The sequence below is a fragment of the Pan paniscus genome, chromosome 14 (assembly GCF_029289425.2).
Source record: "Pan paniscus chromosome 14, NHGRI_mPanPan1-v2.0_pri, whole genome shotgun sequence".
Classification (NCBI taxonomy): Eukaryota; Metazoa; Chordata; class Mammalia; order Primates; family Hominidae; genus Pan; species Pan paniscus.
The window spans coordinates 79961327-79985176 of record NC_073263.2 but is presented as its reverse complement, the minus strand read 5'-3'; the positions used below and the strand labels follow the sequence as shown (position 1 = coordinate 79985176).

Below are 23850 nucleotides of genomic sequence, written 5' to 3'. Positions count from 1 at the left end.
AAGCCATTAAGGGATGGAGCAGTTCTCTGTTTTCGGATGATAGTCATGTTTCTACTATATAATTATATCCTTTCGCTTGTTGAAACTTTACCCTTTCTTAATTGTCCAGCTCAAATTCCACTACCTCAAGGAAGTCTCCATGCCTCCTGTTCAAGTAATCTTTTTTCCTATTTAAATATATGACAGTATTTTGATTCTTTCTGGCTTTGCCATAAAACACTGTTTTGTCTTAGATTATTATTGTTAGTGTCCGTGAGAATAGAAACCATCTTTTTGGCTTGCAGAATCTATTGTACCCTAGCATAGTAACCACCATATAATTTGTGCATAATAGGTACTTGAGTAAATTAATGATTGCCTTTGCCCTTTAAGTAAAACCATTCTATAGTTCATTAGGACAAGTAAATCCAGTTTAGTATATTAACAGCTGTTAATTGCTTCAAGGTTATTACTGCCTAGCTCACATTAATATTAATAATGATAATTCCTACCAAGTGTACAAGATTTTATAACTTACGAGGAACTTACAGTTAATCCTCATTACAGTTAATCCTCATTACAATCCAGTGGGATAAGGATTCTATTATCCCCATTTTACAGATATAGAAATTTATGCTTATAGAAATTAAGTGAACTGCAAAATATGGAACAGAAACCTAGGGCTTCTGACTACAGGTTTGTGCCCCTTCTGGTGTCTTTCTGAAGCAAAACATGTCTTGCATGAAATCAAGAGGTGTTTTCTCAAATGACATTTGTGGTAGAAACCGTCATATACAATATTCATTGACCTTAAGGCATTTTTCCTCAAATGAGAAAGTCAGAGATAGGAGAAAGAAAAAGTCTACAGGATTTGGGTAGTAAGGTGTTACAGAGAATGAGGGAGAGAGAATTAAAACAGAGCCACAAATTGGCACTTTGGTGCCTGGAGGTGTGTTGGGGGAATTGATAGGGTAGATGAAAACTTCGACACGCAGCAGGGCTGTGGTTCACCAGGCCCTCTTTTTCCTGCTTCTGTGGTTGTGGATACCTGCGTTGAGATGGAACTGAACCCTGAATGATTCCATTGTTCATAGGTCCTGTCACATGAGTGAGAATTAAATACAGTTGTTTTAAGCCACTGTGACTTTGGGGCTCTTAGTTTCTACAGTATAATCTCAATTCTAGGCCACCCTGACTCATAGATATCTGAGGAGAACTCTATAGGCAGTTGGTTGAGCTAGAAAGCAATTCAGGTTCTTGATTTTACCCTTTGATTAATTTCGTTCTCTCTCCTCCCCATTGTTGTGGGTGAGGGCCCTGTTCGATTTATAAAAACAGCAACCCGAAATCTTGCTGGCTTCTTTCTCATCCAAGCTTAGGAGCTGAAAAGACTTATTATCTAATTGTTAATGGCACAGAGTAGAAAGATCTGGGATCTGAAGTCAGAAGTCCTAGGTGACATCCTTGGGTCTGTCTTCCAAAGCTGTGTCCTAGGCAAATCTCAGCTTATTACTACTCTATCAACTGGGTAATACTGGGTAACTTATGTGGTTGCAAAGAGCCAACAAGCTACTATGAGTGAAAGTAGTTTGTAAATTTTAAGATGCTTTATAGATGCAATTATTAGTATAAGACCAGCGCAAAGGACAAAAGTAAGAGTAGCTGCATGTAAATATCTACTTAAAAGCAGTTATATATTTAAAAAATCAAGATGCGTTTTTTAAAAAAATATTAAAATCAGAAAAACACATTACTGAGCACACATCAGCTAGTGATAACCACTTTTGAAAATAATAGCTCTCGCTTGTTGAGCATCTGCTATGAGCCAGGCCTGTGCTACTTGCCTTGCATCCTTCAATTTCAGTATAATAATGATTGCTATTTACTCTCTGTCACTTACTTTTATATAAAAACAAAACACATCTTTAATTTAGGAATGTACAGAAGAGCTGATTCTGGTTGTGCATGTTTTGTGTTGTTTACTTTTCCCATAAATCTACATATCCATGGTTACTAAATCTTTAAAATGATACCAAAAAGGAACATGCCAGGACTCACTCCTGCTATACCCAATCCATCATATCTTAAGAGTAGCTCCAAGAGATAACTTATGGAAGAGAAAGGCTGTTAGCGAGGGTCAGGACTAGGGTAAAGCAATATTGATGCCCTGGGGTACAACGTTTTAGGGAGCACTCACTCTCAGTTGCATAGTCTGAGAGTGAGTGTCTTCTTAATATTGTGCCCTAGGCTCCAGCCTTGCCACTTCTTATTCCTGGCTATGTTCCCCCTATTGTAACCATGCCAGAAATTTAGCAGAAAAAAATAAATTCCCTAAAACATCCCATTATATATGTAACAATTTCTTTCTTGAAAACTGATTAAAGCCACTATATAATTTACACAATATTTAGTACAATTGTAAGAGGATTTGGAATTTAAGGAAAGTAAGAGTGAGTATGACAAATTTTATAATAGACCACTAAGGCAGAACCCACTTAAAAAAATGCTGCTGATGATGGAGATTAGCACAAAGCACACGTCTACAGTAACTTGGACCAAAGACCCAACACAAAGGAACTTTTTCTGAATGCATCCTAGATATAGGTCTCTACTGGACAGAGACTTCTTTTCAGTCTCATTCTGGGATTTCTATAGAGAAATAAACTCACTTGTTCCCCTCATTGTTAGACCACTCTATTATTTTGGAGGTTAAATGTAATTGTTTTCTTACACTTTTCTGTATTTTCCTCTTCCTTTTTCTTTAATGAGTGTGCATTACCTCACAATAAACACATTTGCAATCAAACAACAAATTGAACCTAATCTATTATTGGTGGCTTTTGGCCTTCAAATGACTATTTCACACAGGTCCCTATCCCCCAGCCCCCTGCCTGAATCCCCACATTCAAATTCTCCTTCAGTTTTCCAGGGCTTCAGCCTGGCTCCCACCAAAGGCCAAGTCTTCCCCGTGTGCTGTGGAGTCCATGTCCTTTTTACTTCTCTCCTGTGATTTAAGTTTTTCTCTTTCCTGGATTGTTGCTATCAACATGCACACAGCTCTCTTCCATATTTAAAAATCTCTTCATGGATCTCATATTCCTAGTAATTGTCGGTAAACACTTTCTTCACTTGCTCATCTCCCATTCTCGTCCCTCCCAGGCTTTCTTCTGGCCCCACACATCATTGAAATGGCTCTTGTCAAGGTCACGACTGACCTCCATGATGCTAAATCCAATGGACATTTGTCTCTTTTCATCTTATTCAACCTCTCATTAGCATTCAACGCAGCTGGCTGCTCCCTTTTTTCTCAAAACATTTTCTTTTGTTTCCAGTGTCGCCCTCCTTCATATTCATGTTTTGTTCCCCTTACCTCACTGGCCACTCAGCTTCTGTTTCCTTTGCTAGCTTCTCCCTCTCTGTGGCTCTGTGTAAGAATCCTGGAACTCTGTTTTTGCTCTAAGTACACTGCCTACCATGGGTAATCTGCCAGCTCATATCTGAATATCAACGGCTGCTTCCCTATTTTATATATTTAGCTCTGGAGTCTCCTTTAATGTCCAGACTCATATGTCCAACTTCCAACTTGACATTGCCATGTGAATGCCTAATAATTTACTCACAATTTCAATGTCCTGTATAACAAAACATCAAACTTATCTCTAAATCATATTTTGAACCCAGGGGCTTAGCCTGGGTGGTAGCTTCTAGAACACACAAGTAGACTTCTAAATAGTCTCATTGCTTTAATTCTTATAGTACTACGCCTTTCCACTTCTGTTTTCCAGGCAGGAGCCAAAGTGATCTTTTTGAAACTACAAATTAGGTCATCTGTTATTGAAAACTTTTCAGTATCATTTTGGTCTCATCTTCAATGTGACCTCCTTGCAAAGATGGTCATTCCCTAACACCCAGATTAAAGTAGCCTTTCAGTCACTCTGTCACATTACCCTACTTTATTATCATCATTGCATTTATCAATAACTGATGGTCTCCCATTTATTTGTAAGCTCCATGAATATAGGGACATTGTTTTGGTCATTGCCGTAGCCTCAATGCACAATGTATGTCACATAATATGTGTTCAAAGATAAAGAAACAAATGAATGAATGGATTTATTCCCCAACATCCATTGCAATACATCATGACTTTCTTTGGCTATGTCTATGTGACAATACTAGCTTAGGAGATTTTACAATTAATTTGGATAGATTAATCTTTCTGCAAGTACCTGGAATAATTTATTTGACTGCTCCATTCATGTCTCTGTGAAAGGCTGGGGGTTTTACCCAGCTGTAATTTACTTCATGCATGTTACATGAAGGCCAAAAGAAGGGCCATCTTTGCAACGCTCTTTATAATCATCATGCATAATTTGGCATTCTTAAAAGAAAACATGTAGCACTGTGGTGGTAAGAACTTTTATTTTGCACAAGGTTTTGATGTCTTTACTTTCCACTTGCTCACCTAAATATTGTGAAAATATGATGCTAGTCATTCCAATGTATGTACCAGATGTATGTTCTCAGATAAATTTTAGGCATGACATGTATGATATTCATCCTGGAAACAACTGTCTATTTGTAAATTCTCTTTTCCTCATTATATAACCAAAGAACATATAAAACCAGAAATTGGCTGGGCACAGTGGCTCATGCCTGTAATCCCAGCACTTTGGGAGGCCGAGGAGGGTGGATCACAGGGTCAGGAGTTTGAGACCAGCCTGACCAACATGGTGAAACCCTGTCTCTACTAAAAATACAAAAATTAGCTGAGGGTGGTGGCGCATGCCTGTAATCCCAGCTACTCAAGAGGCTAAGGCAGGAGAATTGCTTGAACCCGAGAGGCAGAGATTGCAGCGAGCCAAGATGGCGCCATTGCCCTCCAGCCTGGGTGACAGAGCAAAACTCTGTCAAAAAACAAAACAAAAACAAACAACAACAACAAAAAACAGACAGCACAATGACATCACATAGCCTCAGGTGAACTAGACCATAATAAGCACTGGAAGATGGTTTCTATGCAAGTATACCTCAACAACTCAGTTTCAAGCTGAGCCTCAAAGCACCTTGGTTTAGTGTTTACTGTAGACGTGAGGAGATAATGTGAATTTCCATACTCTAAATGTAAGTGCAATCTTATTGTGTTACTATTTGGCTATTTCCCCTTAGCCTCAGCTCTGATGTATAGGCGGCTTTAGTAAGAGTGTTTCCAAGGAGGTTTATGTCTCAGATTCATAGAAACTTCCTCTTCTGAAGCCCCAGCTTAAGATCCCTCCCCTGTATAGTTAAGAGTTTAAGCTAAGTGCCAGTGAATGCCACATTTTTATCACTGTTTTGAGTGACTGTTGTTTGGCAGAGGGCACAGGCACAATACATCTTTGTCTTCCCTTAGCTAATAACCCAGGGTGTAGTAGGCCAGCCATGCCTTTAACATTTACTGCTGCTACATTTGTCTGTGTTGTATAAAAACCATGCAACAGCCTGGCCCTGCTCATTGTTTTCAGAACCTTGACTCTCCTTACCATTCTCATCATCCAAATTTATTTAAGGATGAAACTATTAGAAACACAATTGGTGAATTAATGTCATAGGGACTGCTGCTGGCAGCTCATCAATTTTTGATATGCCACTCAGACAAATGAAACATAAGCCACCCAGAACAAGGGGACCTTTTGACACTTCAAAGGAAACCCCTATGGGTGGTTTCCTCTTGAAGCTACACTAAACTGGCTCGATCTCCTCAGCTGGAAGCTGCCAATGTCTCATTAACCCCTAAAAAGGCCCGGCATGAGCTTTTCTTTTCAGCTATAATTATGCCATGCACTCCTGTTATGCTGCACTGAATCGCAACACTGTCACCAGCACATTATAAACATCCACCCTAATTGAAAAGCAGATTAGACTCTTGTGTTAATTAGCCAAAAAGCCCGCCCACTTGCATGCATTATGATTGCCTCTTAAATACTGAGGATGTTGAAATCCCTCAGAAAGACAAGGCAGACTTAATTGCAATAACCTGCAAATTAAGTTTAATTTACTTTAAATTTACCGGTTTAGCAGGCTCATTTGATGGTGTTAATGTTCTAGCAAATTAATTATCTGAATTAGTCATGCCTGGTGGAGTTTTGCAGCAGAATACATTGTACAGTGGCCTGTTAATAACAGACAAACAGGACAAGATTAATGAGAAGATTATGCTCAAGTTCTTAAAAAAAAAAGATCTTGCATGAATTCAAATATAATCACCAAAGTGCAAATACAGACACAGAATATAAACAAACTGAGATTTATTACACTCTATGGCATGCCATCCAGGAGAAACAGTAAAACATGACTGGTGAAATATCAGACAGCAAGAGCCCTATTCCATACACTCCTGTGGATCTCTCCTAGCCACAAACTGTTTCCCGTTAGTGAGCATATGTGAACACCATGGTCAGCAACCGAATGCCTTACACAGGCAGTGGACTGCAGAAAAGGACTGGAATGTCACTTAGAAATAGCTTCCTGTGGCTAGTTCTATTGCCCTTTTAGTAATGTATAAAGCTTTCAGATGTTTTCTGGAACCCACTTTAGCTATCTCTTAGGCTAGATCTGAATACTATTAGCCCAAATAATCTGAAATAATGATTATCTTGCTTCCCCTCTTATCTTTATCCCAGTAAAATCTGTCCCGCTTGCATGTGGGAAATTTGGCCAGGGTGGAGAAGAGGGGGAAGAAGAAAAATAGGAATGCCGCATATTAGAGGAAATTTAGAGCATCAACATCTTTGTAGAAGCTTCTACATTTATTCCTCTCTGAGGATAACAAGTGTATCTTATTTGTGTTTGTATCCCCCAGGTTCTAGGACACAGCCTGGGAAATGATAGAGGCTTAAAAACATTCTAATTTTTTGAATGGATGAAACACAAAATTAGCTTAGTGACAATTTCAGAAGAATTACTCAGCCTGGAGGATATTGTAGGGGATTCCTCCTAACAAATATGAAGCCTCTCTGAAAATTCTGTTTCAGTGCTTCTATTGTTATAAATAGTTAGGCTTTCTCCATTTGGTTCTGAAGAGAGGCACACAAGCTCTCTTTCCGCCATCCACAGCAGAAAGAAATAGCCTCTGGGTGTCAAACTAATAATCTTTGGCTGGCTCGAACTGAATATGGTCATGCAGTGATTGACCTCAACATGCCAGATTATTGATTGGGCTGGAGATGCCTAAGCCATCATTTTCTTGGAGCAGTCACCGCTTTTGTCTTGATCCCGTCCACAGCTGTCACACTGTGGTGAGCCATTGAAAGAGCCCAGATTTGCATCCTTCATGCATTTATGCCTCTCTGCTTAAAATAAAAATGCCACCACTTGAAAGGCTGAAACATTGATTCTGTTTTTTAAAAAATTATCTCATTAAAAGCCAAGGATTTGGGTTTAGTTGGGAGTGGAGAGAGACACGCAGAATATGTTAACTTGCTTTATCGGGCATATTTAATTTTGGGGGAAAAATAATGAGAATAAAAATTGTTTCAATATGTTTTCTGTATTGTGTCAATATATCACACAGCTCCTTTCTGGAGTCACATTTGCTGTTAGGGTGGTTGGGTTTTTTTGTTGTTTTTGTTGTTGTTCTCTATTGAATTACAATTTGCAGCAGTAAATGAAACTGGCACAAAAGCAGGTGTTATTAAAACTGGGCAGAAAAAGGACAATAACAGCATAATTCCACTTTAAAGGCTGATATGTGTATGGTTGAAACGACTTTGGTTGGAACCCATAGGGAATAGAAAATACACCATAAAGAAAATGGATTTCAGTGACACATAAACAAAAGGCAAATGACTAATATATTTACATATAACATGTGGTGTATTCATTGCACACCATGGTGACAGAATTGTTTATTTCATTTATAATTTATACAGCAAAACCTTATTAAATGTGTAACTAGTTTGCCAGATGATAATATACGTAGGAGATTAGGCTTCTATTATTGAATATCATTAACAACAAAAGATTTTCATTTGTAAGTTAATTTTTTTCCCAGCCCTTTCTTTTCTGTACTGTATGCTTTGAATGGAATCCTGCCTCTCTTCAATCATTATGATGCTGTGGTAAGAAAAAGGTAGCAGTGAATTTCTGGAGAAGAATGCTCACTGGACAACATCACTCCACCTCTACTATGTTCCCTAGAATATCAGTCTTCAGAATATATAAGGCATAACTGATGGGTGTGTATAAATCCATGGTAATTTCAGAGATTCTAGAAAAAGTCTTCTCTGGCAAACAACATTCTGTCCAAGGCCAGAAAAAACAGAATCTGAAAACAGACAAAGATTGCTTTAAAGACTCAAGGGTCCCTTGAGAAAGTGTTGTCAAGAGAAAGATTCACTGTGTTGTCTCTCTTCGGATGGACCATCAGACTAGAGGTTTAAGAAACTTCCCGTCACCAAGGTGGTAATATATGTAGCGCAGAGTGCAAGCCGTTTGGCATTTAATCATCCTTCTCCGGATACTAACTGAACAGGATTTTGTTTCTTCCAACACGACAGTGTGTACAACTTCTTGTGTGCTATCTGTTCCTCTCACATACACAAAATACTCTGTATTAGTTCTCATGATTCATTTTCAGACTAAGAAAAGGAAACCCCACCTTTAAGATTTTCCTTCATGCAGTGTTATTTAATGAGGATTAAACAATTTTAAAATGATTGCAGTGAATCTCATTTCAGGCCAGGAGAGGGGTGCTTATAAGGGATGGTGGGATGGGCGGAGTTTGGGAGGGGGGATGAAAGTGAGGTGGCAGAGAAATGCTTTTAAACAATAAAATGTATTTTACTTTCAAGCCTGGAGCTGTCAGGCTTCATTTCAAATAATGTATCCTGACAGTTCATAGCTACTCTTAAAAACTGGGCGAAGCTTTTGCAGTTGCAAACTATTGTGATAAAACATGAAAATACTTTATTCAGGTAAAGTGGAAATAGCTGTTCAGTCTGGTTAAGTTACACAGAAACCTTTTTCTCTCTAAATTAATGCACTGTGCAAATATCTTGCCTGTGACACCATAGCTGTCCACTTAATAAAAACCCTTCCAGTGAGAACTGTGTCTTAGTGCATCAAAGCATTAGTGAGTGTTCTGAACCTAAAGCCCGATAAACTTGAACATTCAAAACAGGCCTATGAGGAAATGAATCTTAGTGTTGCCTATCATAAGTGAAAAATGAAAGAACATGTGTTTATTCAGTCTCTATTGTTGGCATGGGAGAAGGCAAATAACTGCTGGGTTTTGTTTTTGGTTTTTGAGAGACTGTTTTGCACATTTTCCCACTTATTAGTTCAATAATTGCTCAAGATGGGAAAAAGTAGCTCAAGGGGACCTTCCTTGGGTATGCAAGCACATCAAAGTAACCGAAAGAAAAATAAGGAAAAGAAAGAAGATAGAAAGAATGAGGCTATTTGATTAAGACTCAAAGTAGTGTGATGCAACTGCTGCTAAGAGCTAAAGAGTGTCTGGGTTCAATTAACAGATGTATGGAGTATAGAATCTAGGAGAAGATAATACTGCTCGGACCACATCTGGACTATTGTGCTCAATTCTCAGCCTGAGACTACTCGAAATTAACTACTATTTAGGCAAGAGCAACAGGGCTGGTAATAAAATATAAAATTATTTTACATGGGGAACAATTGAGAGAATGGAAAGTATTTCTCATTCAGAGAGATTAAATTCTAGCAGAAGATGGACAGTCACTTGGAGGGGAATCCGCAAAGGCTTTACAATAGTGTTTTTATTTTCTTCACTGAATAATAATATTGCTAATATCATTAGTAATAGTAATAATGATACCTGATACTTGTCTAGTGCCCCCAAGTTTACAACCCTCTTCTTATAAATATCATCTCATTTAATCTACCCAACAGCTTGAGAAGAAATTATTGTGTTCTGTGTTTCACATATGAACAAATGAATTCAAGGTGGCTCAGCTATGTGCTCAGGAAGTACAGATAATAAGGGAAAGTCTTGGGACTCCTGGTTTGTTGACCCCCAAATCACGATGGGTAGCTGGACCATATTATTAAAGTATTCTTTTCAATATTCAGTTTTTATGATTTTAATAAACACAGTACTTTGGGAAAATTCTCTTCTTATTCATCTATGTATTCAGGCAAATGGTTATTAATAAGTGTGATAACTGGGCTGTACTGAGGCTACCAATACAAAGAAGGTGTGGGCAGGTCCACTGAGGATCTTGTCCAGTGAAGGAGAACCAAGGAAATAGATAATTACAATGTCATGGGAGGCATGAAGAAGTGCTGCAGAGTCTTAAAGGGACAGTTAACCTTGTGATTGGTGGAGGGGAGGTAGGAAAAGCTTTACAGAGAAAACTACATTCATGTGTCAGGAAGGCTGGAAAGAAGAGAAGAAATCAGGGTGCTGGGGGCTGGGAGCCCAAATCCTCAGAATTTGCATTCTCTGTGTTTATTTGTGCCTTTGTAGGATGACCAACTCCTAGTCTTCCCAGGACTTTCTTGGTTTTAGCAAGTCCCACATCCCATGGAACTCCTCAGTCCCCTGCAAACCATGGTGGTTGGCCATCCTAACTTACCAGGTTAACAGTAGACACATGCAGCGGAGGTACAAAGTATATGAAGCGTTCCAAACAGAAGTGGGCTTTGAGAGTGTAAAGGATAAGACATGACCTAAGTATATTTGCTATTGCTAAAATAATCACTTTGGTTTCATTTTTTTGTTCTACTGCCAAGGTGAACTCTGAATGCTCAGTTGATTCCAACAAGAAAAAAAGAAAAACAAAAGTCTGATTGATTCTAGATTGGTTAGTTCAATAGCACTAACCAAATTTGGCCTTTATCACTTAGTTCCTTTTTTTTCTTTTTCTTTTTTGATTAAGATATTATTCATACAAAATAAAACATACTGATTTTAAATGTACAGTTTGATGAATTGTGGTAACTGCATAAGATGAGGTAATCATAATCAGGATATAACACAGTTCCATCAGCATAAAATGTTTTCTCTTTTAAAAAATTTCGACTTTTATTTTAGACTCAGGGGGACACAGGTGCAGATTTGTTACATTGGTATATTGCCTGATGCTGAGGTTTGGACTATGATTGATCCCGTCAGCCATTACTAGTACTCAATAGAGAATACTACTCAATAGGTAGTTTCTCAGTCCTTGTCTCCTTCCCTCCCTCCCAATTTTTGGGGTCCCCAGTGCCTATTGTTCCCGTATTTGTGTCCATGTTTAGCTCCCATTTATAAGTAAGAACATGCGGTATTTGGTTTTCTGTTTTTGTGTTAGCTCGCTTAGGATAATATCCTGCAGCTGCATCTATATTGTTGCAAAGAACATGATTTTATTCTTTTCTATGGCTGCACAGTATTCCATGGTGTATATGTACCACAATTTCTTTATCTAATATACCACAGATAAGCACCTAGGTTAATTCCATGTCTTCTCTATAGAATCACTTAGTTCTTAATACTGTAGGAAGGTCTATCTGTAGAGGTAATATTTGAAAAAGAACCAGCAGAGCAAAGAAACTGGGAAATAAATTTCCAGGCAAAAAGACATCCCCAGTTCCTAGAACAGTGTCTGGCATATAGTAAGTGCTGATTAAATAATTTTTGAAGGCATGAAAGAATGAAGAACTTTTCATGATTTGCAGTAGACTCTGGTCAGTGGAAAGAATGTAGTGGTAGGCATCTCTCCTAGGACAAAGGACAAAAGAATGCCTAAAGTCCATTTCCCAAATTTTTTCTAAAGTTAGGGCTCAAAGCTAAATTATCTTTTTGGCAAATAAATAAGATAGTACATAGGGGGCTACAATAAAACAGATTTATAATTTGGAAACAAATATATAAAATGGCCATTTTTAAAGATTTGAAGTAACAAAAAAAATTCACAAAAAAGTGTTGAATATGTATCTATAGAAGTTTTCTGCCCTAGAAGATGTATATTAACACGAGAGATTTGGGAAATACCCAAGCCCTGTCAAAGTGCCTTAGTTTCGGCTGCTGTAACAAAATACCATAAAATGGCTCTAAAAAACAGGCGGCTTATAAAGAACAAAAATTTATTTCTCACTGCTCTGAAGGCTGGAAGTCCAAGATCAGAGTCCCAGCATGGTTAGGCCATGACTAGGTAAGGGGCCTTTTCCATTCTGCCACCTTCTTATTGTATCCTTATATGGCAGAGGAAGAGAGAGAGCTTTGGTCTCCTCATCCCTTTAAAGGGCATTAATCCCATTCATAAGGGCTCCACCCTCATGACTTAACTATTCCCCAAAGGCCCCACCTCCAAATACCATTGCATTGGGGATTTAGGCTTCAACATATGAATTGTGAGGGCAAACAAACATTCAGTCTACAAAACAAGGTGATTAGAAAATACATTTAAGTTTGAAAGGTAGGCTTGCTAAAGAAATAGATTAACTCCTCTCTATCCTCAATAGAGAGGATCCTGGAGCCATGGTCCACCTAACTGGTGATTCTAGTGGAGATGATGTAACAGTCCTTCAGCATTTGCCAACTACCACCTTGGCTCTGATTTCACATCACTATTCAGTTTTTCCATGAACATTTTCCAGGGGTAATTGACTAGAATCACACTAGACTAACTTTGTGAGGTCAAGAACTGTATCTGTCCTACTTACCTATCTGTGCTTCTAGCGTAGAGTGTATACAAAATGGAGCTCAATATTGGTTTAATAAAATGGATATAGCTTTGTTTTTACTTTACAGCCCTTCTCTTACATGTTGGATTATCATTGATCAGCTTTGAGTAATTGGAGATCTTGACTTTGGAGTGTTCTGTCAACCTGAGAACCAGAGTATTATGGGCTGCATTGTGTTCACCCTCCCACCTCATCCATATATTGAAGTCCTAACCCCCAGTACCTCAGAATGTGACTGTATTTGGAGATAAGATTCTTATAGAGGTAATTGAATTAAAATGAAGTCATCGAGTAGTTCATATTTCAATATGACTGATGTCTTTATATGAAGAGGAGATTAGGACACAGCCATGTATAGAGGGGAGGCCATGTGAAGAGACAAGGAGAAGATAGCCATCTACAAGCTAAGGAGAGAATCCCCAGAAGAAACCAGTCCAGTTGACACCTTGATCTGGGATTTCCAACCTCTGGAATAAAAAAATAAATTCTGTTGTTTAAGCCACTCAGTTTGTGGTGCTTTGCTTTGGCAGTACTAGCAAACGAATACCCAGCTGCCCATCTAGGAGGAGGTGCCACCTTCCTGGCGTTTCTTTGACATTTCTGTTAATTCATGGAACAAATGATGGCTATGACAACTGTCTGAGAAAAGCCAAAAAAAGGTACTGCCAGATCTATTTTCCAGATAATCATATTGAGGCTCAAAGTGGTTCAAAGTAAAATTAAACATGCAGCTTGCTTGGCTGTATTGTCTTTTAAGTCTGTTCTTCAGAACATTATCCCTGGAAGATCAGTAGAAAAAAGAACTCTATGATCCAATATATTTGAAAACACTATATATTCTCTCTTCCCCTTAGTGATTCATGCAGTCTATTAGCATATTACGGACTCTGATACTGTATTTCAGAGGGCTATTTAATTTTATTAAGTCTAGTATTTACCAAGTGTTTTTGATCAGAGAATTTATTTCCTATAGTGTCTCCTAATATTTAATACAATGAATATTCTATTGAAAATATTTCAGTAAATGCTTAACTATTTGCATTGGTGTTCCAATCTGTATTGCCAAATGGACATCAAATTCTATTTTGGTAATAAAGTACTGACATTATTATTAGCCAATGAGAACATTGGCTTAAGTGGCTCTCAAATAAATTGATGACATATGTTGTCCCCCCTGGCCAAACTGCCCTGTCCATCCTTACCCCTTGGTTATATTTCAAAATCCTTCTCAAGTTTCACTTTCTTTGTATAACCGTTCTTTACCCTTTCTCCTCTTACCCCCTACCATAAGATATAGTCCATCACACTTTTTTCTGGATTGCATTCTGGTACATGTCATTTGTATAGATTTAATTATGTTTTGTATTGTATAGATTTAATTACATTTCTATTTTTCCTCTTAGATTGAGAAACTCTCGAGGGCAAGCTGTGTGTCACACTCATCTATCGCTGGCACAGAGCAGAGTGTCTGACACATGGTGAGTGCTCAGTGAAGGGTAACACAGTGAATTATTTCCTGGTCTGTAACCAGTCCTCTAGTGCTGTATCAGCTGGACACACTATCTTGTCTACCTTTTTAATCATATTAAAGGCATAGAATAAAAAAATTTTTCAACAGAATGTTCTGGAAAAAAGTACCAATACCTTTAAAATATTAAACTCAGCAAGCTGTATTGAGCATGCACTGAAGCTAGTGATGATCAGTTTTTGAATAATAATAGCTCTCATTGGTTATACACTTACTATGAGCCAGGCCTGTGCTAAATGCACTATTTTAGCATAACAATGACTACTATTGGCTCTGTGTTGCCATCATTTCCAAACAAAAGCACCAACACTATTGAAAACACAAAATGAGCCATGAGTTCTTATCTGGAGAGTTGTGAGGAAGTAGTAGTGAGAAAGAACACAATTTCCTGTGGTCCAGCCCCTTCTCTTTATGCAGGAACTCCCTGCCCCCCAAATATATCCCAACTTAGCCTGTTACATTTCACCACTACTGTCACCACTGAAGGCCAAGCTGCCACCACATCTTGCCTGAACCACCACTAACTTTCCTATTTGCACCCACTCTTGTCTCCCAGCAGATTATTTTCCACTAGCAGCCACAGCAACTTTTTTAACTGTAAATTATATTACTAGATGTATTTGTTTAAAAACTCTAGTTGTTCACTATCACATTTGGAATAAAATTCACACACCTTATCAAGGTCTACAAAGCCTTTTTGATCTGTTTTCTACCTACCTCTCAGATACAATTTCTATGTTATTCATTTTTTTTATTTGTGCCTTGAGCAAGCTTATTCTTGTCTCAAGGCCTTGGCATTTGTATGTAGTTCTTTTTGCCTGGAAATTTCTTTCCCAGGTTCTTTGCTCTGTTGGTTCTTTTTCAAATATTACCTCTACAGATAGACCTTACTAATATTAGTCCTCTTTAGTTACGTTCTATTGCTTCTCCTGCGTGTGTGTGTGTGTATTCACTCACATAAGTATGTAAAATCATCTTTCTTATTTGTTTCTTATTTCTTTTATGTCTTCCTAAACTAGAAGGCATGTTCCATGAAAGCAGGGACATTACTAATTTATTTATGACATGCCCAGTTCCTAGAACAGTGTCTTGCATATAGTAAGTGCTGATTAAATAATTTTTGAAGGCATGAAAGAATGAAGAACTTTTCATGATTTGAAGTAGACTGTGGTCAGTGGAAAGAATGTAGTGGCAGTCATCACTCCTAGGACAAAGGACGAAAGAATGCCTGAAGTCCATTTCCCAGATTTTTTCTAAAGTTAGGGGTCACTGGGTCACTGAATATCAAAACAATGATCTACACACTGTTTTATAAGTGAAAATTAATTTTTTAAGGGACTTCCCATAGTGACACCACTAGATCCCATCCCTACCACTAGAGATGAAATAGCCTCTAATTTAGTCCTTTGGGTACTTCAGAAGGGAAATCCTCTTGGGTATGGTTTATGATAGTCAAAATTTGGAATCAATTCTATTCTAGAATTAACAACAACAGAATGAAGCTCTGGTAGAATGAAGTGGAATCCCTGCTGAACCCAGAAGCGAAAGAAGTTAGAGGGAACAGGACTGGAGCCTATGAAAACATCTCAGCAGTGAAAGAGGTAAAATGTCAGTTCTTGTGCTTTATTTGTGACCTGGCCTCTCTGGGAAACTACAGCCCTCAAGCCCACTGGGGAATGCATATCTGCTATCAGCCTTACATGACAAAATCCTTTCTCCTCTGGATTCAATGGGAAAATCATGTCAAGGTGTTTTTTTTTTTTTTTTTAAGTTACTGTACAAGAAAGAACCACACTGTCATTGATCAGCTATAAACCTTCATGGCAGAGAAAATCATTGTGGGATCCAGCACGTTGCAAGAGAAGATGTGAGGGGCCTATGTAAGGTTCTGGGTATAAAAGCACATGAAACAATTTTGGCACTCCATAAATATTCACTTTCTCTTCTCTCCTTCCTTCCTTCATCATTTTCCTTTCAACCCAGGTATAGTGCATGGAGAAAAGCAAGTTGAACACTCTACAAGTGCTATGTATTATCATTTAAAGATAAATTAAAAACAATTCCTCCTAAAATTGGTATGAGCAAAATGGAGATTTGCTTTGCAATAGTTTTCAAATAAAAAGAATACATTTGATCAAGCTCAAAGTTAATGTCTTTTTACTTTTAAACATATAAAAATAACTCAATTTGTAATAACAATCATGATTACAATTCATAACCTAACATGATCTAACCTCTTCCAAATAACTTTAAGAGCTGTAGTATCTCCAGCATCTAGAACAATAGTTGGCACATAGTAGGTTATAATCAAATGTTTTTGAAGGTATAAAAGCATGAAGAGCTTCTTTATTATCCTTGGCAGAATCCAGCTGGGGGACAGAAACTTGGGGTGGTCACTCCTGGAAGGAAGTCCCTGAAATTTATTTCCTGCACCATTAATGGATCAGTGCTTTATTATTATCTCATGAAGTGCACTGAATTTGCTAAGCATATTCTACTTTTGGAAATACTTTAAAATATGTTATACATAATCTTCACAGCCCCCTTGTGAGGCAGGAGGAGTTTTGCTCTTCCTTACTAATTGCTAGAGAAACTACAACACAATGTGTTTACATAACTTGCCTTCTCCCTCCACCGATTTGTGGCCCCTCCAAGATTAAAGCTGTGATTTTCTGGCTGTAATCAAGTAGGCTACCTGAGTGTAACATATATGTTTCAAAGAGAGGATAAATAGGCTGCAAAAGTGAGGATTTTTGAAGAAAAATGAAAAAAGCTGGTGCTAAGATGTTTAAATAGTGCAGATGAAGAACAACAATAAATTCTGGAATCATTGTCTCAGGAGAAGTGAAGACAGGCGAATACTGAGTGATGATGTTACAGGAGAGTATATGATTATTATAAATTTATGATACTTTTTCATTTTATCTTACATTACAGTTTCCAGTGTGCCCATTTATTTGTACGCTATAGAAAAAGAATCCTGGGAGATAGAACCAGTATTTTATACAATTTTTCATCATCCATAATACTTCAAGCATTTAAGAATCTAAGTAAATTTTAATTAGTTAGATGCCTCCATTTCTGCATTTGCCCTCTGTATCATAAAGAAAAATGAAGATGTTTTCATCTTTCCTAGGCACAGAATTAAAATGGAACAGCTAGAATCTAAGTCTACAAATATTTATACTTTAACTCTTTCAAACCACTTTATTGAGGTGTGACTGACATACAAAAAGCTGTACTATTTAATTTATGCAACTTGAGTTTGGAGATAAGTATACATTGGTGAAACCGTCACCACTATCTATGCCATAAACCTCTTCATCCCCTCCAAAGATTTCCTCCCACTCTGTTTATTATCATTTTTTTTTCTGATAAGAGCACTTTAGATAAGAGCTACCATCTTATGGTGGTTGCCAGGGTCCAGGGGCAGGTATTAGTCAAAGGGTACAAAGTTTCAGTTATACAAGATAAATAGATCCTAGAGATCTACTGTATAGTCTAGTGTCTACAGTTAACAATACCGTATTGTATACTTCAAAATTTGCTCAGAGGGTAGACCTTATTTTAAGGCTACAACTCTTTAAATCAGCAATTCTGGCCAGAGCTATAGAGTAGAAGACAATGTATACCAGGAGTGCTTGGAAGGCCAATTTGGAGCCCAATATGGAGTTGAAGAATTCATCACCCTGAGGTCCACTGAAACCCCCTTACTCTCTCCTTCTCATGGCCCAGACCTGGCAGACTCACTGGTAGTTATAGTCCTTGCTCAGTTTCTCTAGCTCACTGGCCATGCCTTAGACATCTTGAAGTCTAGTCTTACCATGAACTTGATGGTATTCTAACCCAGAAATTGCTTCTTGTCTCCACAGGTGCTTACCAATGGGCATAAGGGTCACATAGTATGATGATGTGATGTGGGAAAGGACACTCCATCTGCCTGTGTGCCTGAGAAGATGGAGACCTAGGCTGAAATATTCTGGCATTCAATAAGGATTAATTTGTCTATATTAGCTACTGGGTATTTGAATTTTATAAAATTATATTTTATAGTTGTATAATGTTATAGTTTTATAATTTTATCACCAGTTTTTCAAGATCTCTTTCACTTTGTATTTTTGCTGGTTTCTTTCTCAAAACACATGTCTAGTAATGCCATTCTCCACTTCAAAGAATGGGACACAATTACACAAAGCATAGAACAAAGCCTAGGTTTCTTTCATGGCATTTATCGTTCTTTGGAATCTATTATATCTCTTACTCCCTCCACAAACTCTGATTTTAGCAATGCTGAAAACACTCGGTGCAGAGACCAAGGTGGATTCACTTTATTTCTGCTGTGCTCAGTACAAGCTGTGGCACAGAGTAGGTGGCCAGCGCATGCTTACTGAACGAATGGATGGATGCAACTATGGGGCAGTCTCTCAAGCGTGCCTTTCCCCGGCTCTCCTTTACGTTGGCTCGTGCTGCGCTCTCCACCTGGAAAGCCTTTTCCTGCCACTTTCTATTTTATTTGTATCTATTATTGCCCTATGTGTTCATGTCCAGAGCAAATGACAGCTCCTAGGGCAACTTTCCTAGATGTTGGACTTCATCCCTCTGTGTTCTGAATCGCCTTATGAATATGGCCTTCATGGTACTTTTTATTCTACCCTAGATGACAGTGTCTGTGGGCAATTTATTTCTACCCTGAACAAGAATAGAACAAGAATCCTGGGTGATAGAAGCAGTATTTTACAGAACTTTTCATCCTCTGTAATACTTTGAGGATTCAAGGGTCTAAGTAAATCTTAATTAGCTAGAATCCTCCCTTTCTGCATTCCCTCCTCTGTATCCCCTAAACTTCTCCCTTCAGTTCATCATTTTCCTCAGTTCATGCCTTCCTACCCTGTTTTAAATGGTATCCTCTTAAGTCCCACTTTTCTCTCCTGACTCCTCATCATATCTTTCACCCCACTCATGGAAGCCTGGGCTCACGTCCTCCTTTTTCTTATAGGGCCAGCTCCTGCCCCTGCACTTTTTTCTTCTTATGAGTACTATAAAGGCAGTAACAGTGACTGTTTTGAAGACACAAAGAGGAGTGTGAGATAGTTACAAAGATGGTGGCCCCTTGGCCTGGGGAATTAGAATAAATGACAAATAAAAATATGGAGGTAGAGTATATCTCTCTAAGGAAGACTGCTCTCTATTTGGCTTTAGCCCACATTGTTGAGGGGGACATTTTCTTTGAGGAGGTCCTCACTTGCCTTCTCTCTTGTCAGCTCTGCCCCAGAACTCTCCAAGCAACTCCAGGTCACAAAATATGAAACAGTAGTAGATGAGTCAGTCCATGCCCAAGAAGAGGCTCTAGTGGGGATTGATATGAGGAAAGGTTATGGAGGCTGGATCGGGGCCAAGGCATAGTCCAGGTAGCAAGGGGATGGTGAGTTAGGCAGGACACCAGGGAAAGGGTGGGAGGTCTAAGATGCTTTCTTCTCATCTATGGTGAGGGCTGGGGAGAAGAAATGTTAAAGATGGTCCAAGTTCATTTATATTCACATCTTCCCATTTGTCCAGTTCAATTTCCCTTTATCCACATCATACCAATACTTCCATTTTTTTCTTAAATTCTTTTATGTATGCTCTTATTCTTTTCTATCCATAATAGTACAGTTCTCTTTGTCATCATTGTTTGGTCATCCTGTATGTTTTTTTAATAACCTGCATTTCTCAATTTGTTTGCTTTTTTGTCCAAGTCCATTTTTTAATAACCTGGATTTCTCAATTTGTTTGCTTTTTTGTCCAAGTCCATCTGAGTCATGTCTTCATCTGAGGTGGATTTATATCCTCATCCTCCACTGATTCTGTTATCATTTTGAGGTGGGGGAGGCCTGTGGCTGGAGGGGAACCTGGGGACGTATTCTACTTTCTAGCACTATCTTAAGGAAGACTGCCACCAGGAGTGGGACTTCTCAGTGTTTGGTTCCCACACCTGGACAAAGCAGGTCACAAAGCAGGTCGGGGATCTGAAGCTCTTTGTCAGAAACTAGCTACAGGTGTGAGGAGGCAGCCATGGAGATAGGAAAAGAGAAATAAGCCTCAGAGAAGTTTTGAGAGAAATGACACGCCTATGGCCTTAAAGCTGAGCCACAAGGTGGAGAGAAAGCCTTCTTATGAGCTTAAAACATAACCAGGAGCCAAAAAGGTTTAATCCTTTTTGATGCCACGTGGAAGGACCATGATATTGGGGTCTTACACCTTCCTTTCAATAACCTCCCACAAGCTGAGCTAACAAAAGAATGTTTCTTCAGCAGGCAGGTATATGGTAAGTCCAGCTAACTACTTAAAAAATCTAAATATCTAAGACAATCCCTTAACTTTTCATTCTTTTCACTCATTAATAAGCTGTTTGGTTCCTTTTTCTTTTTAATTTGTGCAAATGTACATAGCACATGAGAAATTTTGTTATGTATATATAATATATATTGATCAAGTTAGGGTAATCAGGGTGTCCGTCACGTAAGTACAATACATTTTGTTAAGTATAGTCATCCTACTTTGCTATCAAACACTGAATTTATGCATTCTATCTTACTGTATGTCTGCATCTTTTAACACACTTCTCTCATCTTTCCCAGTCTTTGTTATCTATTTTTCTACTCTCTGTCTCCATGTGTGCAAATTTTTTATCAGCTAGTCAATTTCTGTGTCTTCATGTAACTAGTGTGTGCATGGCAAACCACACTGTACTAAGGACTGAAATGGGGCTGTATGGAATGAGTCAATTTATACAAATATGTTTGCAGATATCAAAAGTGTATGACAGCCTCAACCCTAAATTATTCTGTACCTCCAAATAAAAGTTTCTTTTGCAAGAATGGGAGAACTGTATTATTCTATCACTTCTTAAAATATTCATAAAGCAAGGGCCATCTTGAGAGGGGAAAAGCATTTTCCCCACATTCTATGCTGTCATAAAGGCTTCATGGTCAAGCTGAGCTTTCAAGAGGAGGCCTTTCTCTGGTCTATGGCCAGAGGCTTGAGCAACCAAATTTTATTATCTAGATCACAAGATATATAAATCCTGCCTTCAGTAGATCCTCTATTACTTCCTCCCACTTCTCCAGGCAAATCTACCTTGAATTTGTACAAGGAGAATTGGCAAGAATTAATAGGCAAGGATGGACAGCTACATGTGCCCTGGCACTCTCTGCTTTGAATAAGCCAACTACACTGACTAGAGAGCTGCAGGAGTCAAAAGTTGTTGTTCTCTTGGTTCAGAATGATTTCCCACTACTCAGCTTTTTATCTACGTTTTGCCCATTCCTCAAAGGTCAACTCCCTCTCTCTTGCTACTAGGGGCCTTCCCTGCTGATGATTCTTATGGCAGCCCCTTCCTTTTCTGAGCCTATACTACCTGCACTGTTCTCATTAATAATCCTTAGTACTCTGTCTATACCTGATTACTTGGACACGTTGTGCTGCTGTCTAGATTTTTTTTTTTTTTTCTGAGACAGAGTCTTGCTCTGTCACCCAGGCTAGAGTGCAGTGGTGTGATCACAGCTCACTGCAGCCTCCACCTTGTGGCCTCAACAGTCCTCCCACTTCAGTCTCCCTAGTAGCTAGGACAACAGGCGCATGACACCAGGCCCAGCTAATTTCTGCAGTTTTTGTAGAGGTGGGGCTTCACCATGTTGCCCAGACTTGTCTCAAACTCTTGGGTTCAAGTGATCCTCCTGCCTCGGCCTCCCAAAGTGCTGGGATGACCTAGTGTTTCATAAAGGGAAATTTTTTGTACTGACAGTTCCTTCAAAGAAACATTTATAACTCATTATTTTATATTTTTTACTTTCAGGAACTTATTGTTGGAAATTAGTTAACACGTGACCAGTTGAATTAAATTCTATAACGTTTTTTAAAATAGAGACTTTTGATTAAAGATATCTTAAAGATCCCAGTAAAATGTTCAAATCATTTCAAAATTTATTTTTAGTTTTAAATATAAAGAAATGGAATAAATTATAGTCTTAACTTTGAATTCTTTGACTCTTTTTCTCCTTTTCTCCTTGACATGGGGATGAATAATGTAATAGTATGGTTTGTACCTGCAGTGACAATAACAATACTAAATAATGTTCATCTAACACAGGTACTAGTATTCTGAACCCTTTAAATGTATTTTCTTTCCATTAGCCCTTCAGGACTGTACTGTTAACATGCCCATTAATAGATGAAGAACTGGTATTTAGGGAGGTGACTTCCAAAAGTCACTCACTCACTCACTTATTAAGAGGAAGAAGAGAGTTTTGAGCCCTGGTTTATCTGAGGCCAGATCCCAAATCCTAATCATTGATCTTTACAGTATCTCTCTGTCCCTAGATTAATTATTGCAAATGTCCCTCTTGCAAAAACAAGTTGAGCTCCTTCATTTATTACCAATGAACACAAAGTCCAGAACAGTGGCATTCACCATGGATCTGTACCCTTCCAGTACACCATGATGGCAAGCTTTCATTCAGCTCTGCTGCCATGCCCAAACCTTGTCCTTCCAGGTTTTACAAGTTCTGGAAAAGACTAATTTATAGTTCACAGAGCTATGTACTTCACTGGGATATACTGAAATGGAGACCTGGCCTGTTAAGTACATGATATTTTATTTTGATACATGTAGCTATAAGCTATATACTATTTGAACAAACAGTAGAAAGAGCCAAACAGCTGATTTCCCTTTAGCCTTGACTCTTGAGTACTCAGGGAATTGTTATCTGAGGGGATCTGTAATACGACAAAGTTTTTCATCTGTAGGTCATTAGCACTAAGTACAATCCAGGATAATAAGGGCCATAAGGTGTTTTTTGGTAGCTATTTGACACTTTACAAGAAATAAATTTATGTTCTGATGGACATCAGGAATATAGCCATAGAACCTTCTAACATCTATGGCTTCCTGAAGGATTCTTTAAAGAAGTATGTTAATAAGAGTTGATAATTATATCAGAAATGATTTCCTGAAATCTGCACTGGAAATGTAAAAGAAAGCTTGAATTCCCTCCACAGATATGGGAAATGGCCCCTCCTATTGTAATATCAAAAGGCTGTGCTGAAATTATTTGCATAATACTGTGTGAATGACATGGGTCACATATACATCCTATAAACCCTCATGGACAGCGTGGGACACCCACATGGACAGCAGTCTTTCCCTATAGACCTTCAAGAATGGGTCAAGAAAGACTAACTGATCAGATGATGTGAGGGCCATCTGCAGTTAACAGGAGCATAATTTAGCTACTGAAGAGACCATATAGGGTAAGAATTAAGAGCAGGGACTCATGCCAGGTTGCTGAGCTCCACCACCTACCAGCTATGTAACCTTGAGGAAGGCAGGCACTCAGTCTCCCTGCCACTCAACTCCTTAGCTCTAAAATGTGGACCATAATAGAATCATCCTTGCAGGGTTGTTGTGAGCATTAAATGAGCTGATATATATGAAGTACTTAGAATAGTGCCTGGTACATTTAAGGAATGACTATTATTATTATTAGAGCAGAATATAGGGAATTATATTGACGTTCATAATAAATGTAAAGGAGCTCTTGAAATTGCGGTTTTTCAATCCTGTTAAGTGAACTAGAAAATATCTATATCTATTTGACATTGTCTGGGTGCCAGGCACCCAG

At 38.4% G+C, this 23850-nt stretch overlaps 1 protein-coding gene and 1 long non-coding RNA gene across 4 annotated transcripts in view; one reads left to right on the top strand and one right to left on the bottom strand.

Annotated features, from left to right (window-relative positions):
• POU4F1 (POU class 4 homeobox 1) overlaps positions 1–22475 on the top strand; it is a 218336-nt gene extending 195861 nt beyond the window's left edge. For both annotated transcript variants that reach the window (XM_063595821.1, XM_063595818.1), the window contains 3 exons: positions 14067–14141; positions 15672–15792; positions 18064–22475. The gene's annotated coding sequence lies outside the window, so the exon portion shown is untranslated. The remainder of the gene's footprint in view (positions 1–14066; positions 14142–15671; positions 15793–18063) is intronic.
• The window catches only part of LOC134728806 (uncharacterized), a 569286-nt gene that overhangs the window by 209461 nt on the left and 335975 nt on the right, over positions 1–23850 (bottom strand). The window lies entirely within an intron of this gene.